At 42.4% G+C, this 17724-nt stretch overlaps 1 protein-coding gene across 2 annotated transcripts in view; it reads left to right on the plus strand.

Moving 5' to 3' along the window:
• BANK1 (B cell scaffold protein with ankyrin repeats 1) overlaps positions 1–17724 on the plus strand; it is an 828100-nt gene that overhangs the window by 486699 nt on the left and 323677 nt on the right. The gene's annotated exons all lie outside the window — the stretch shown is intronic.

A 17724-nucleotide genomic window follows, 5' to 3' on the forward strand; every position in this document is an offset into this window, starting at 1 on the left:
CCTTTTTGGCAGCTTTAATTAGTTTTTTAGATAAAGTATTTTTCTCCCTATAGTTTTTTAGAGCTTCAATGGTGCCATCCTGCTTTAGTAGTGCAAATGCTTTCTTTTTACTGTTAATTGCCTGTCTTACTTCTTTGTTTAGCCACATTGGGTTTTTCCTATTTCTAGTCCTTTTATTCCCACAAGGTATAAACCGCTTACAGTGCCTATTTAGGATGTTCTTAAACATTTTCCATTTATTATCTGTATTCTTATTTCTGAGGATATTGTCCCAGTCTACCAGATTAAGGGCATCTCTAAGCTGGTCAAACTTTGCCTTCCTAAAGTTCAGTGTTTTTGTGACTCCCTGACAAGTCCCCCTAGTGAAAGACAGGTGAAACTGTACAATATTGTGGTCGCTATTTCCTAGATGCCCGACCACCTGCAGATTTGTTATTCTGTCAGGTCTATTAGATACTATTAGGTCTAAAAGTGCTGCTCCTCTGGTTGGATTCTGCACCAATTGTGAAAGATAATTTTTCTTGGTTATTAGCAGAAACCTGTTGCCTTTATGGGTTTCACAGGTTTCTGTTTCCCAGTTAATATCCGGGTAGTTAAAGTCTCCCATAACCAGGACCTCATTATGGGTTGCAGCTTCATCTATCTGCTTTAGAAGTAGACTTTCCATGATTTCTGTTATATTTGGGGGTTTGTAACAGACCCCAATGAGAATTTTGTTACCATTTTTCCCTCCATGAATTTCGACCCATATGGACTCGACATCCTCATTCCCTTCGCTAATATCCTCCCTTAAAGGTCTATGTTTAAGATAGAAACATCGCATTTCATTTAGCATTGCTTTACTTTAATAAATATCTACTATATAATTGTCTAAGGGTCACTTACGTCTGTCTGTCACGAAAATCTCAAGTCGCAGATTGGTCGTGGTCAAACGGCCACGACCAATCAGCGACAGGCACAGTGCGGCCGCGAAATGGCCGCTCCATACTCCCCTGCCATCAGTGCCCGCTCCATACTCCCCTCCATTCAGCGCTCACACAGGGTTAATGGCAGCGTTAACGGACCGCGTTATGCCACGGTGTAACGCACTCCGTTAACGCTGCTATTCACCCTGTGTGACCAACTTTTTACTATTGATTCTGCCTATGCAGCATCAATAGTAAAAAGATCTAATGTTAAAAATAATAAAAATAATAAAAAATCATTATATACTCACCTTCTGTCGGCCCCCGGATCCAGCCCAGGCCTTTCCCGCTCCTCGCGACTGTCCAGTCCATGCATTGCGGTCTCGCGAGATGATGACATAGTGGTCTCGCGAGACAGCTATGTCATCATCTCGTGAGACCGCCATGCACTCTTGGGACCGGAGCGTCGCGAGGAGCATCGGTAAACGCCTGGGCTGGATCCGGGGGCCGACGGAAGGTGAGTATATAACTATTTTTTATTTTAATTCTTTTTTAACAGGGATATGGTGCCACATTGCTATATACTATGTGGGCTGTGGTAGATACTACGTGGCTGTGGTATATTTTATGTGGCTGGGCAATATACTACATTGTTATGTGTCAGGACTGAACATTTTGATTACCTTTTGTGCATTACTGCCCTTTTCCAAGATGGCATCTTTGGTCTCATGTGCACTGTGTCTTCCTGCTATATAACTCCACCCCAGCCTTTAGTCTGTGCTAGAGTATTCTGCCTTGCATTCAGCTCCTGATGACTCCCTGGCTTTGCACCTGCACCTGCACCTGCTCCTGTGAACCTGTGTGGAGATCCTGCTACTCAGCTCTGAGTTTCTGCTGCATACATCGGTTTCCAGTAATCCTCCATCTGGCTGCTTGTGTTTGTTTCCATCTGCATTTGCTGGACATGTAAGCTGTTGCTGCTCTGCTTAAACCTGAGACTTTTACCCAGGCCTCCCTGGTTGTGCTAAGATATTATTTGAACTGCCTTATAAGCATATCTATCTGTGTTTGGACTACCAAGGACTTATTCGTGTCAAGTATTTACAAGAATAATTGTGCTTCATAGACTTTCTGCGTGATTGCATTTTCCTCTGAAGTGTCCTATAGACTGTTAAGCTGCGTTTAATATTTACACCAAGTGTTGTGGACTTGAGTTTCTCTCTGCACCTGTTTGAATCACTGTGTGATAATATAGACTTTACCACTTATATAACTGTGTCCTGTAGTTGTCTTGTTCCATGTAAAGAGTCTCCTGAGTTATCCCTTATAATCATTACAGGATACTCTAGCCTCAAAAGAGGAGGCTGCTGGAACAATGACTGCAGAAAGCAGACTAGAGCAGGTGTTCTCCATAATTAGATCACTGCAGAAAGATGTGGAAGGTCTGCAAAAGAAGTTTGGAAGCTTTGAACACAATCAACAAGTGTTTGGACAAACTTTGCAGGACTTAAGCACCCGCATGGCAGCCCAGGAAAACAAACTTGCTGGCATAGAGTCCCAGTATGGATGGGCTTTTCAGGACATAAGCACGCAAATGGCTGCACAAGCAACTTTACCATCTGGCAACCGCCACCAGCTAGCCCACCTAAGTTGCCCCATTCAGATTTAATGGTGATCGCGACAAATTTCGTGGCTTTGTGAATCAATGTATGCTATATTTTGATGTGCATGCTGACCATTTTCCTAATGATACATCCAAAGTATTATGTGTAATAATGCTGCTGACAGCACGAGCACTCGCCTGGGCGAATCTGATGATTGAGTCTCGTGACCCGCGGTTAAATAATTTGGACGATTTTTTTGCCGCTATGGCATTAATGTTTGATGACCCTAATCGCCGTGCAACCGCTGAATCTGCTTTATTGTCTTTACGCCAGGCTAAACGTTCTGTTATTGAGTATGCTACTGAATTCAGAAGATTGGCGGTAGATACTAATTGGGACAGTTATGCACAATTACCTATTTTTAAGAGGGGTCTGTCTAGCATTGTAAAGGATGAATTAGCTCGCTCTGAATCACCACAAGAGCTAGAAACATTTATACAGCATTGTGTGCGCATTGACATTCGCCTTACTGAGCGTAGGCAGGAGAAGTTTGCTGCATATAACCATATTTCTAACTTTTCCCTTCCTTCCAAAGAGCCTGCAGGTAAAACATCTCGAGAGGTAGAGGAGGTGCCCATGCAAAATAATGCTGTTCAGAGGTGCGAGAGTAATGAGCGCCGGGAGCATCGCCTTCGAGAAAGTCTATGTTTCTACTGCGGCCAGTCTGACCACTTTCTAATCAACTGTCCCAAGTGTCCCAAGCGGCCTAACAAGGTGCTAGCAGCAGTAGGGGAGTATGACAACTATGGTGATGAATCTGACATCTCTGAATGTAGCCTGCCTTTAAACGCTGTATTCCATTCACTTTCTATGACTTCACCAGCCAAAGAGCTAAATGAAAAGAACTCTCACTGTTCTCTCCCAATTAAGATCCTGTGTACAGTACAGTGGATTTCCAGTGCAGCTATGATTGACTCTGGTGCAGGTGGCAATTTTATGGATATCGCATTTGCCAAGGAACATGGTATTGAAATTCAGCAAAGAGCCTCTCTAATTACCATGGAAACAGTAGATGGGTCACCTTTAATCTCCGGGCCTGTGGATCAGGAGACCGCACCCCTTGAGATTTTGTTGGAGCCTAATCATCAAGAGCAACTCTCTTTCTTGTTAATTTCTTCTCCTCATTTTCCTGTGATTTTAGGCATCACTTGGCTGCATTCTCAGAATCCAACTATCAACTGGGAGACCAAGGAGATTATCTTTCCAACATGGAGCAACTCAGCATTAACTGAAGCTGTCCCCGAGTCCACAGCTACAGAACCACATGTACAGGTATTTACTTTACCTTCAGCATATAAAGCGTTCTCTGACATCTGTGACAAGAAGAATGCAGATCAGCTTCCTCCACACAGGCATTATGACTGTCCCATTGAGTTGCTTCCTGGGGCAGCTATTCCTTTTGTTAACGTATATCCTGTGGCGGCACCTGAGCTTCAAGCCTTAAAGGAGTATATTGATGAAAATCTGGCCAAAGGCTTCGTACGTCCTTCTTCTTCACCGGCAGGGGCACCTATATTCTTTGTAAAGAAGAAGGATGGGTCCCTGAGACCTTGTGTGGACTATCGAGAGCTCAATAAGGTAACCGTACGGATTCGTTACCCTTTGCCTCTGATTTCTGAATTACTGGAAAGAGTCCGCCATGCTAAGGTGTTCTCTAAACTGGATCTTTGTGGGGCTTGTAATTTGATGCGTATTCGTCCAGGGGATGAGTGGAAAACAGCATTCCGATGCCGGTATGGACACTTTGAATCTCTTGTGATGCCCTTCGGGCTTTGTAATGCCCCTGCAATGTTTCAACACCTTGCTAATAACATTTTCAGAGATTTGTTGGACCAGTTTGTGGTGATCTATTTGGACGATATTCTAATCTTTTCTGACTCTCTACAGGAACATGAAGAACATGTCAATGCTGTTTTAAGACGTCTGAAAGAGAACCATCTGTATATCAAGCCGGAGAAATGCGAGTTCCATCATTCTGAGATACAGTTCTTAGGTTATATCATCTCCCCCCAGGGGATGAACATGGAATCTGGTAAGATTCAGGCTATCCTTGACTGGCCGGTACTCTTGAACGTTAAGGAGGTGCAGCGTTTTATTGGTTTTGCAAATTTCTACAGACATTTTATTTGAAATTTTTCTGATATTGTCCGTCCCATTACTTCCTTGACAAAGAAGGAAAAGCCCTTTAAGTGGTCATCACAGGCTCAAGAAGCTTTTGATCGGCTTAAGATCTGTTTCACCTCAGCACCGCTGTTGATACACCCAGATCCAACACTTTCTTTCATTGTGGAGGTGGACGCTTCTGATAATGCCTTGGGGGCTATTCTCTCCCAAAGAACTGGAGAGAAGGGTCTGCTACATCCTTGTGCTTTCTTTTCCCATAGATTAACCTCAGCAGAGAAGAATTATGATTAGTGTTGAGCATTCCGATACTGCAAGTATCGGGTATCGGCCGATACTTGCTGTATCGGAATTTCCGATACCGAGATCCGATACTTTTGTGGTATCGGGTATCGGGTATCGCAACAACATTAATGTAATAATGTGTAAAAAAGAGAATTAAAATAAAAAATATCGCTATACTCACCTGTCCGACGCAGCCGGGACCTCAGCGAGGGAACCGGCAGCGTTGTTTGTTTAAATTTCGCGCTTTTACTTGGTTACGTGAAGTCCCGGCTTGTGATTGGTCAGGGCGGCCATGTTGCCGGGACGCGGACCAATCACAGCAAGCCGTGACGAAATTACGTCACGGCTTGCTGTGATTGGTCCGCGTCCCGGCAACATGGCCGCCATTAACCAATCACAAGCCGTGACGTCACGGGAGGCTGGACATGCGCGTATTTTGAAAAGCGCGCGTGTCCAGCCTCCAATGACGTCCCGGCAACATGGCCGCCATTAACCAATCACAAGCCGGGACGTCACGGGAGGCTGGACATGCGCGTATTTTGAAGAGCGCGCGTGTCCAGCCTCCCGTGACGTCACGGCTTGTGATTGGTCAGGGCGGCCATGTTGCCGGGACGCGGACCAATCACAGCAAGCCGTGACGAAATTACGTCACGGCTTGCTGTGATTGGTCCGCGTCCCGGCAACATGGCCGCCATTAACCAATCACAAGCCGTGACGTCACGGGAGGCTGGACATGCGCGTATTTTGAAAAGCGCGCGTGTCCAGCCTCCAGTGACGTCCCGGCAACATGGCCGCCATTAACCAATCACAAGCCGGGACGTCACTGGAGGCTGGACACGCGCGCTTTTCAAAATACGCGCATGTCCAGCCTCCCGTGACGTCACGGCTTGTGATTGGTTAATGGCGGCCATGTTGCCGGGACGCGGACCAATCTCAGCAAGCCGTGACGTAATTTCGTCACGGCTTGCTGTGATTGGTCCGCGTCCCGGCAACATGGCCGCCCTGACCAATCACAAGCCGGGACCTCACGTAACCAAGTAAAAGCGCGAATTTTAAACAAACAACGCTGCCGGTTCCCTCGCTGAGGTCCCGGCTGCGTCGGACAGGTGAGTATAGCGATATTTTTTATTTTAATTCTTTCTTTTACACATTAATATGGTTCCCAGGGCCTGAAGGAGAGTTTCCTCTCCTTCAGACCCTGGGAACCATCAGGAATACCGTCCGATACCTGAGTCCCATTGACTTGTATTGGTATCGGGTATCGGTATCGGATTGGATCCGATACTTTGCCGGTATCGGCCGATACTTTCCGATACCGATACTTTCAAGTATCGGACGGTATCGCTCAACACTAATTATGATGTGGGAGACAAGGAATTGCTGACTATTATTGCGGCTTTCAAGGAATGGAGGCATCATCTGCAAGGAGCTGCACAACAGATCGTAGTGCTTACTGACCATCGCAATTTAGAGTTCCTCAGATCCGCTAGATGTCTTTCTCCTCAACAGGCTTGTTGGAATTTATTTTTAAATCAATTTAATTTTGTTATTTCGTACCGTCCAGGTTCTCGTAATGGGAAGGCTGATGCTTTATCCCGAATCCATGCTGCGGATTCCGTACCTGGAGCCCCGTCCAAGACCATTCTATCTGATGCCAATTTCATCGGAGTTATCCACGATCAGGACTTGTGGAAGGAGTGCAGGGAGGCTTATGACGGTGATGTATTTCTGGCCAACCCACCTGTTGATATTAATCTTGTCTTTAAGGGTGGCATGTGGTTCAGAGATCGACGTATCTACGTCCCGGAAGTCGTCCGTCTGCAGATCCTCAAGTTGGTACATGACTCCAAGTTGGCTGGTCACAGGGGGTACAGAAGACACAAGAGTTCCTAAGCTGATTTTTCTGGTGGCCAACTTGCCTGAAGGATACTAAGGACTATGTTCTCTCTTGTGAGGTATGTGCTCGTTACAAGACTCCTCGTGTGGCACCTACGGGTCTCCTGCAACCATTACCTGTTCCATCCCGACCTTGGGGGTCTATATCAATGGACTTTATTGTGGAGCTGCCTACATCGGGGGGCATGAATACGATCATGGTAGTAGTTGATCGCCTGACTAAAGCCGCTCATTTTGTTCCATGCACCGGCCTCCCCTCAGCTAAGGATACAGTGAACTTGGTTATTCAGAATGTCTTCCAGCTGCATGGGGTCCCTGATGAGATCATCTCTGGCCGTGGTGTACAGTTCAGTTCAAGATTCTGGAAGGGGTTTTGGTCTGCACTCAATATTAATGTCTGTCTCTCTTCCGCTTACCATCCCCAGACAAATGGTCAGACTGAGCGTACCAACCAGACGTTGGAACAATATCTAAGATGCTATGTTAGCCATCTCCAAGATGATTGGTTGGAATTACTGCCGTTAGCCGAATTTTTATACAACAATTCTCAGAGCGCCTCCACTAAGTTCACTCCTTTCTTTGCCAATCTGGGTTATCATCCATGTATCTTACCTAGGTCTCCGATTATTTCTCCGGTTCCAGCAGTTGAGGAAAGGCTGACTGAGATGAGGCAAAATCTGGCGGTTCTGAAGGAATCCCTGACCATAGCTCAAGAACGTTATAAGAGATCGTCTGGTAGATTCCGTAAACCTGCACCCATGTTCAAGGTAGGAGATTCCGTGTGGTTATCAACTAGGAATCTGAAGTTAAACGTTCCTTCACAAAAACTGGGACAGAAATTCATTGGCCCTTTCAAGATCAACGGTATTGTGAGCTCTGTGGCCTGCCGTCTGAAGCTGCCTAGGACTATGAAGGTACACCCAGTTTTTCATGTATCTTTACTAAAGCCTGTATCTCCTAATACCTTCCAGGGATGTGTTGTGCCACCTCCGCAGCCTGTGGTGATTGATGGGCAAGAACAATTTGTGGTGGAGGAAATTATTGATTCCAGGATTAGCAGGAATCGGCTCCAATATCTTATAAGATGACTGGGATATCCCCCTGAGGAAGACTCTTGGGAACCTGTGGAAAACATCAATGCCAAACAGAAGATCTCTCGTTTTCATCAAAGATTCCCTGAGAAACCAGGTCCAGGATCGTCCTGAGGCCACTTCTAAGGAGGGAGTAATGTCAGGACTCTGAACATTTTGATTACCTTTTGTGCATTACTGCCCTTTTCCAAGATGGCGTTTTTTGGTCTCATGTGCACTGTGTCTTCCTGCTATATAACTCCACCCCAGCCTGTAGTCTGTTCTAGAGTATTCTGCCTTGCATTCAGCTCCTGACAACTCCCTGGCTTTGCACCTGCACCTGTGTGGAGATCCTGCTACTCAGCTCTGAGTTTCTGCTGCATACATCGGTTTCCAGTAATCCTCCATCTGGCTGCTTGTGTTTGTCTCCATCTGCATTTGCTGGACATGTAAGCTGTTGCTGCTCTGCTTAAACCTGAGACTTTTACCCAGGCCTCCCTGGTTGTGCTAAGATATTATTTGAACTGCCTTTTAAGCATATCTATCTGTGTTTGGACTACCAAGGACTTATTCGTGTCAAGTATTCACAAGAATAATTGTGCTTCATAGACTTTCTGCATGATTGCATTTTCCTCTGAAGTTTCCTATAGACTGTTAAGCTGCATTTAATATTTACACCAAGTGCTGTGGACTTGAGTTTCTCTCTGCACCTGTTTGAATCACCGTGTGATAATATAGACTTTACCACTTATAAAAATGTGTCCTGTAGTTGTCTTGTTCCATGTAAAGAGTCTCCTGAGTTATATCTTATAATCATTACACTGTGCTGTATACTACGTGGCCTGGGTTATATACTGCATGGGCAGTGTTATATACTACGTCTCTGTGCTATATACTACATGGCTGCAATATATTACGTGGCTGTGCAATATACTACGTGTCTGTTCAATATATTACGTGGCTGGGCAATATACTACATGTCTGTGCTATATACTACGTGGCTGCAATATATTACGTGGCTGTGCAATATACTACATGTCTGTGCAATATATTACGTGGCTGGGCAATATACTACGTGTCTGTGCTATATACTACGTGGCTGGGCAATATACTACGTGGCTGGGAAATATACTATGTGGCTGTGCTATATACTACATCTCTGTGCTATATACTATGTGGATGTGCAATATATTACGTGGCTGTGCAATATACTATGTGTCCGTGCAATATATTACGTGGCTGGGCAATATACTACGTGTTTGTGCTATATACTATGTGTCTGTGCTATATACTACGTGGCTGGGCAATATACTACATGGCTGGGCAATAAACTACGTGTCTGTGCTATATATTACGTATCTGTGCTATATACTATGTGGCTGGGCAATATACTACGTGGCTGGGAAATATACTACGCGGCTGGGCAATATACTACAGGGCTTGGCAATATACTACGTGGCTGGGCAATATACTACGTGTCAGTGCTATTTACTACGTGGGCTGTGCTATATACTACGTGGCTGGACAATATATTACGTGGCTGTACTATATACTTTGTGGCTGTGTTATATACTATGTGGGCTGTGTTATATACTACGTGGCTGTGCTATATACTACGTGGGCTGTGTTATATACTACATGGGCTGTGTTATACGCTACTTGGCTGTGCTTTATTTCTCTGCTGTATCTGTGCATCATGAATCGTGGTATGTGTTAAAGAGGGGGGCCCACTGAGACTCTTTCACCCGGGGCCCTCAAAATCCTGGAGCCGGCTCTGGCTTCACTGATTGGTCACGCCTGGCCGCGAACAATCAGCGACAGTCGCAGTCCACCTGTGAATTGGCGCGGAATTTGAACCACGCTTCGCTAATTGGTTGCAGCCGGCCGGCCGAATCCTTTGTATAAATTGCATTATTCTGAAAACTTCATAAATGAACTACATACATATTCTAGAATACCCAGTACGTTAGAATCGGGCCACCATCTAGTACTCTATATTTCACTAAAATAGTGCCAGATTTATATTTTGTATGATTAAGGAGTGGTATCCTTTCTGAGCACCTATTCTCAATGGAGTGATGTGTATCTCAATTGACTCTATTTGCAGGTTAAAGAAGATATCTACTACTTGGACAACCCCTTTTCATACCCCACGCTTGGCCTTGATAAAATAAAAAAGTTGATACTCACCTCCCGTTCCGGCGCCATTCCAGCATTTTCAGTACTCCCGTCCCCAGGGCTCTCATGTGGTTGTTATCTCACGTGAACCCAGCATCCAATCAGTGCTGGTGTCACTAGCCCCACCTTCGTATGGTTAAGTAATTAACAGGAAGTGAGAGCTGCGGCTGACCACTCACTTCCTTACAATGGCGTTTCTTAAGGTGACATGATCTTTTAAATGTAGCAAAAATAACTATTGAAATTGTAAAGGAAGTTGTTCCCTCAGGTATGAGCAAAACAAAAAAGGAAAAAACGATCATCAAGCCCAAAAATATATGAAAATATAGAAATACTTTATTGAAAATCCTGTCAACATTTTCACATCCCGTTTTTGTAAACTGTACATATGCACTGTGGTCTTTTCCACCTTTTAAACCTGTTCTTTGTATGGATTTTCAATAAAGTATTTCTATATTTTCATATATTTTTGGGCTTGATGATTGTTTTTTCCATTTTTGTTTTGCTCTTTATGATATTGACGATCAGTCCGGGATTCTGTCTGTTATCAGGGTATTACAATGACTATTATAACAATATAATAAATCATTAATTATTAATAATACCTTTTGTAAGGAAAGTCATATAACTGCTGGTGGCAATATGGCTCCATAATGAATCAATGAAGAGTTGACTGAGATTGAGAACATAAATAAGGGCTCACACTTTTTGCTTTTAAAACATCGCTCCAATTTTACATACAGTAGTTATATAGCTACATAGGTTGAAAAAAGACCTAGATCCATCAAGTTCAACCTTTCTCCACCAATTATACATTTTGCCACTAAATTAACTATAACCCACAATATTACGTGTATTGAGGAAATCATCCAACCCTTTTTAAATGCTGTTATACTGTCTGTAATTACTACCTCTTGTTGTAGGGTATTCCACAGTCTGACTGCTCTAACTGTAAAGAACCTTTCATATTTAGCTGCCTGAATCGCCTTTCTTCCACCCGTAAGGAGTGCCCCCTGGTCCTTAGTATGGTCTTTGGAAGGAATAAGTCATGTGCAAGTCCTCTGTACTGACCACACATATATTTATACATGTAAATGAGATCTCCTCTGAGGCGTCTTTTTTCTAAGCTAAACAAGCCCAATTTTTCCAACTTCTCATCATATGAGAGGCCTTCCATCCCTTGTAATAATACAGTTGCCCACCTTTGTACTGACTCTAATTTCTGAATGTAACTTTTTAAATTTGGAGCCCAAAACTGGATCCCTTATTCTAGATGTTGCCTCACCACTGATTTATACAGTAAAGAGGTAATAATACTTTGGGATCGCAGGATTTTATCTCTCTTTTTATACATCCTAAAATCTTGTTTGCTTTTGCGTCTGCTGCTTGACATTGAGTACTGCTGCTCAGCTTACTTGTAACCAGAATCCCCAAGTCCTTCTCCTGTTCTCTAGTCCTGAGCATACTCCCATTTAATGTATATGCAGCTATGGGATTACTCAGGTGCATTACTAGGTGTTGATCCAGAAAAGCCGGATGAGTGTCATGAGAGTACAAAGTGATTTTTTTCTCTCCTAGTATCCTCCGTATGACCTGCGTTTGCAATGTGTTTTTTTTCTCTGCAACTATTATTCTACAATCATTTACAGGACCGTTTACAGTGTTCTATGCTACAGAATGGTAATGTATCTGTAAAAATCGGATGGCATGCGGATGGTCCGTGTACCATCTGGTTTTTTTTCTTGAACCCATTGACTTGCATACACGGCCACTCGCTGCATGCTGCTAATTTATTCTCATCCAGATTCCAGCCGAGAGTAAAATCGCAGATGAGCACTAAATCAGTGAATAACTTTAGTCACAGTGCAATCTGATTTTTTATCAGAATGCACTCGTCCGATTTATGCACAGATGAGTATGAACCCTTATTACTACCATTCTTCAGTAACATTTTGGAGTTTAACCCCTTCACCCCCGGAGCTTTTTCCGTTTTTCCATTTTCGTTTTTCGCTACCCTCCTTCCCAGAGCCATAACTTTTTTATTTTTCCGTCAATTTGGCCATGTGAGGGCTTATTTTTTGCGGGACGAGTTGTACTTTTGAACGACATCATTGGTTTTAGCATGTCGTGTACTAGAAAACGGGAAAAAAATTCCAAGTGCAGTGAAATTGCAAAAAAAGTGCAATCCCACACTTGTTTTTTGCTTGCCTATTTTGCTAGGTTCACTAAATGCTAAAACTGACCTGCCATTATGATTCTCCAGGTCACTACGAGTTTATAGACACCTAACATGACTAGGTTATTTTTCACCTAAGTGGTGAAAAAAAATTCCAAACTTTGCAAAAAACAAAACAAAACAAAATTGCGCCATTTTCCGATAATCGTAGCGTCTCCATTTTTCGTGATCTGGGGTCAGGTGAGGGCTTATTTTTTGCGTGCCGAGCTGGCGTTTTTAATGATAGCATTTTGGTGTAGATACGTTCTTTTGATCGCCCGTTATTGCATTTTAATGCAATGTCGTGGCGACCAAAAAAACGTAAATCTGGCGTTTCGAATTTTTTTCTCATTACGCCATATAGCGATCAGGTTAATGCTTTTTTTTTATTGATAGATCGGGCGATTCTGAACGCGGCGATACCAAATATGTGTAGGTTGGTTTTTTTTTTTATTGATTTATTTTGATTGGGGCGAAGGGGGGTGATTTAAACTTTTATATTTTTTTTATTTTTTTCACATTTTTAAAAACTTTTTTTTTTTACTTTTGCCATGCTTCTATAGCCTCCATGGGAGGCTAGAAGCAGGCACAGCCCGATCGGCTCTGCTATGCAGCAGTGATCATAAGATCGCTGCTACACAGCAGATTTGCAGGTGTGCTGTGAGCGCCGACCACAGGGTGGCGCTCACAGCCACCGGCAATCAGTAACCATAGAGGTCTCAAGGACCTCTATGGTTACCTTCCTGACACATCGCCGACCCCCGATCATGTGACGGGGGTCGGCGATGCGCTCATATCCGGCCGCACGGCCGGATGCGGTAGTTAAATGCCGCTGTCTGAGTTTGACAGCGGCATTTAACTAGTTAATAGCGGCGGGTGATCGCGATTTCACCCGCCGCTATTGCGCGCACATGTCAGCTGTAAAAAACAGCTGACATGTCGCGACTTTGATGTGCGCTCACCGCCGGAGCGCACATCAAAGCGGGGGTCCCGACATGTGACGTACTATACCGTCACATGTCGGGAAGGGGTTAATTTAGTTGATCCTTGGTCAGTGGTTCTATATTTGTTTTTCTATATTTGTATTTTACTTGTGATATGTATAACATGCATTCAACTAATATGTTATAATTGTAAAAATATGTTCAGTATCAGACTTGTTTTAAAATGGGATCATACTATTACATAAAAAGTGAGTAGAATGATGGGGGCATCAGTATTTCAAGCTAGCTTGTATATTCCTGAGGATGGATTGTAGTAATGGCCTGCCGTTGGACAATTTATGTGCATTGATGCTTAATTTGTTGTGTATTGACAGTTATGTATTCAATTCATGTTTTTAATTATTCAAAGGTCATAAACTGCATATTCAACAGCCTTTAACAAATGATTGAGCATGCAGTCTCTACAGCATTATATCAACCTTTATGTAATAGGAAGCTCATAATGCTATTTTGTGTGTGCCGGGCTTCTGTACTAAGTGCTTCCATAATGTGCTAAAATCTTTTTAAAAAGACATTGTGCTACTCTTTTACCTCATTATATTTTAAAATATAAAACAAGTGTATGTCAATTTTAGAGTTATTATAGACTCGGGGAAGCAAAGGCTCCAAATTATAATACTGGAAGATATTAAAAAGTAATTTCAGCTTATCACCACGTAGAGAAATACAGTCACTTGTTGTTTTAGCGATATTCCGAGGATTCCAGGTCAGACTCTTTGATTAATTAAGTAAGAAAAAATATAGTGTGCCACAGACGGACATATAGTCTAGTGAAAGGTTGAAATGTATTTTTGACAAAATGTATATTATTTTTGTGGAATAAAATATAGTGAATTTGCTGGGCATGATTGGCCACACTTTGTTCCATCAAAGCTCCGCCAACTGTTTAAAAAGCAGTCATAGCTGGGACTGGTGAAAAAACACCCTCAAAAAGTCACAATATTTGCGTAGCTTCAAGTTTTACAAAATAAATGACATTTAGAGCTGTTTTACATTAGAATTCTAGAAAAGAATGGTTGAAGAATCGGGGCAGTGGTGTTCAGTCTGATCAGCATTATTTTCAATGTAATTGTGCCAGAAAACAGGTTTATTTGTACTATTAGATATGCAATGTGATCTAAAACTGGAAAAAATGCAGCTTGGAGAATTAGAGGGAAAAACTGTCCATTTAGATTTTTTTTTAAGTTTTACAAGTTTTTAAAGTTTTTTTAAGTTTCTAGAATTACTTCTATTAAATGCTCCCCTTGTTTCAAAGCCAATGGCATTTTGTGTTGACCCTTGTGAAGTTATTTTACTATAAAATTAATAGTTCTGTAACATAGCTTCTGATAGAACATAAAGCATCAGGGGCATAAATAGGTACACTCATACATCCAAAAAGATGCTATATCATGCTGTAGCACGGTATATTTTGGACATTGTATGGCGTCCTAACACAGTAGTGTGCATAAGCTTTTGGAATACAATTTTTTTTAGAAAGGTTCTACTTCATTTAGATTTTTGTACAGTGCTGCAGTGTTATGAACAGTGCTGTATTAAATGCTAACATTTTATAAAGATAGCACAAAACCCAATAAAATATAATAATATACTGATTTTACTTGAGAGGATCTTGTGTTTCAGGATTCATGCTCAGAGTAGATTGTCATGCATGGGGCCTGTACAACAGTGTAAGGAGCATTTACAGCAGGGGGGAGTGGAACCTCAGACCCATTGGAACACAATAGAATTTAATCCTTCCCTTGGGCTGATTCTGGTAGGCCGCAGTGCTTGGGCTGCTGACACCGTTTTTCCAGCTGGCAGCAATTAAATTTTTCTGTGGCACATGCATGTAGCGTTCACTTGTGGACACTGCTGCAGAACCCACAAGGCTGGATTAAGTTTGACGCTGGCTAGTGCCAGTGTCAGAATGTTCTTTGTGAGTGGAGTGCTCTGCACTCCAGTCTATGTGATGTATACAGCAATCAAAGTGTCTCGTATGTGATGTTTGCATCAGTTGCACGGTCTCCTAGTTTCCAATGTGATATATACAGAAGTCTCAGTGTATCTTATGTGATGTATATACAGCTTGGTATCAGTGTATCCCATGTGATTCATACAGCAATTTCAGTGTCACTTATATGATGTGTATACAGCAGTCTCGGTGTCTTCTATGTAATGCCTAGAGTAGTCTCTTTGTATTCTATGTGATGTATACAGCAGTCTCGTGTCTCCAACGTGATGTATATCAAGCAGTGGTAGGGTCTCCTGTGTGATTTATACAGAAGATCTCCCATTGCTTGACTTCTATCAATGTTACGTGAGCAATGATGAATTTCCCACTTTAAAGAGAAATGCATTGAAATATGTATCTGTGTTTAGAACACCTTGCTGTGAACAGTTCTTCCAAAACATATCATCACAAATAGTCGACAGCACTATAGATTGACCAATGCAAAGCCGGAAAAGCAGCTGCGAGTAGAAAACATCATCAATATCACCTAAAATCACATGCCTCACTATAGAGAATCTGTAAAAGCCATCAAATTAGGGCTGACTTAAATAAAATGTTTAACCAAATATAGCAGGCTAAGTGATCATTTTGTATGACTCGTGAATGAGGTTATAAATATCCAAATAGCCCTTTGCAGAAAAAAAAGGTTCCCCACCCCTGCTGTAAAGCAATGGTCATACATGTCTGTAGTACAAGTCTGTACAGTGTCTGTTACTCTGCTGTATATGGTCCTTCACGTGTATCTATTCTTCCTTAAAAGCAATTCATGGACCGACCTCTATGTCATACTTACTGTTTTATGGCTTTTGCAGAGTTATAACACAATCATATGCAAAAGTCCTAAAACTTATTGTGGATAAGGAAACCTGTCTTCTAATTCAGAATGCACAAACAGCGAAAAGCAGGAAACAGAGCCTGGCTGAACTATTGCAACCAGATATATTTTCATTGAAATGCTTCAGAGAAAATATACGTCAGCAATTCCTGCTGGTATTGGTCCCTTGGCCAGCTTTCATTATTGCTGCTCCATGTGATTGCCCGGTCTCTCCCTGTATACATAGGAAGAATAGACCTGTCATCTGAAACGGCACTGGGAAGAGCCGGCTGGAAACCATATTCTAGTCCAACTCAACCCCTGGTCGACTGTTTGAGGATCTTCAAAGGATATTTCTGGTTCCAATCATGCAGCCATGGACTGATTCATGTGGACCAAACAGATGACCGGTTTCCTTTAAATGTAAACTTTTATCTTTAAAAGTTTACTGCCTTTCAGTTTATCTCAGCACACACTTTTTTAATTGATTTATTTTTTTAATACATTGACCTTGGATTGTGCAAGGACAAATGGAGAAGAAAGCATAGAAATGCATTAGTTCAGTTATATAGATGGTTTCACTTAACACTTTTTACAGAGCAAAGTCAATTCATTTTTTTCTCATTCTCTCTTTGAGGATTTAATTGATATATTATCACAGAACTAACAGTTCTATAGAAGAACTTTTTATGTAATTTGCCTAAATTAATGGTCATGTTTTTAGCTGGGTTCCATTAAGATTAGTAAAAGGACAAGTAATCTCCATGAGCTTAGAAATAAGTGAAGAAATCTGCATGACACTCATGATTTGCAAGCAGAGATGCTTTTGTATATCACATTTGATTCAGGACACATACTCAATGAACTGGGTCATGAAAAAAAAATGGTGTAGAGGAAATCAATACCTTACCTCATTTTTATACAGGGTGATGGCATTACACCCAAATTGGAACAAAATAAACAGACAACATAGATTTATACTATATTACTTCCTGTGCATATTAAGTTTTCTATTTTTTATAACAATGCCCCCACTTTAGAATGAGATCGGGTGTATACAGATTGTATTTGACCCAAATGGATGAAATTAAGCTTTCTTTGCTGACCTTATTTCTGGTACAGTTGGAGCAATTATTTTTAAAGGGAAACTGTCATGTAAAGAAATGCTATTAATCTGCAGATATTGGGGTAATCTGTAGGTCAACTGCGTTCTGAAGCCATGTGGCCACTGGAATGAGGGCTCCGCTGCCGGGAATAAAGTAAATTTATTCCTAATGGCGGCCACTGGATTTCAGGCATAGGGGTGCGACCGGTGTGGTTTTAGTCATCGTTCAGTACATAGTGAGTGGGTGGCAGCTGTTACAATGCTCCCGCCATTGACTGATAGCCAGCTCAGCAGTGCGTCAGTACAGAGCCAGTTATCAGTCAGTGCCATGGACACGGTTACAGCCATCGCTCAGAGGAGCAGTGACTGAAGCTGTACCGGCCCACTCCTATGTCTGAAAGCCGGAGGCTGTCGGGAGGGGTAAAGTCCATTTCTTTCCGGCAGCGGAGCTTCCAGTGTGATGGCCACACGGTT

Source organism: Ranitomeya variabilis, chromosome 1 (genome assembly GCF_051348905.1).
Source record: "Ranitomeya variabilis isolate aRanVar5 chromosome 1, aRanVar5.hap1, whole genome shotgun sequence".
Classification (NCBI taxonomy): domain Eukaryota; kingdom Metazoa; phylum Chordata; class Amphibia; order Anura; family Dendrobatidae; genus Ranitomeya; species Ranitomeya variabilis.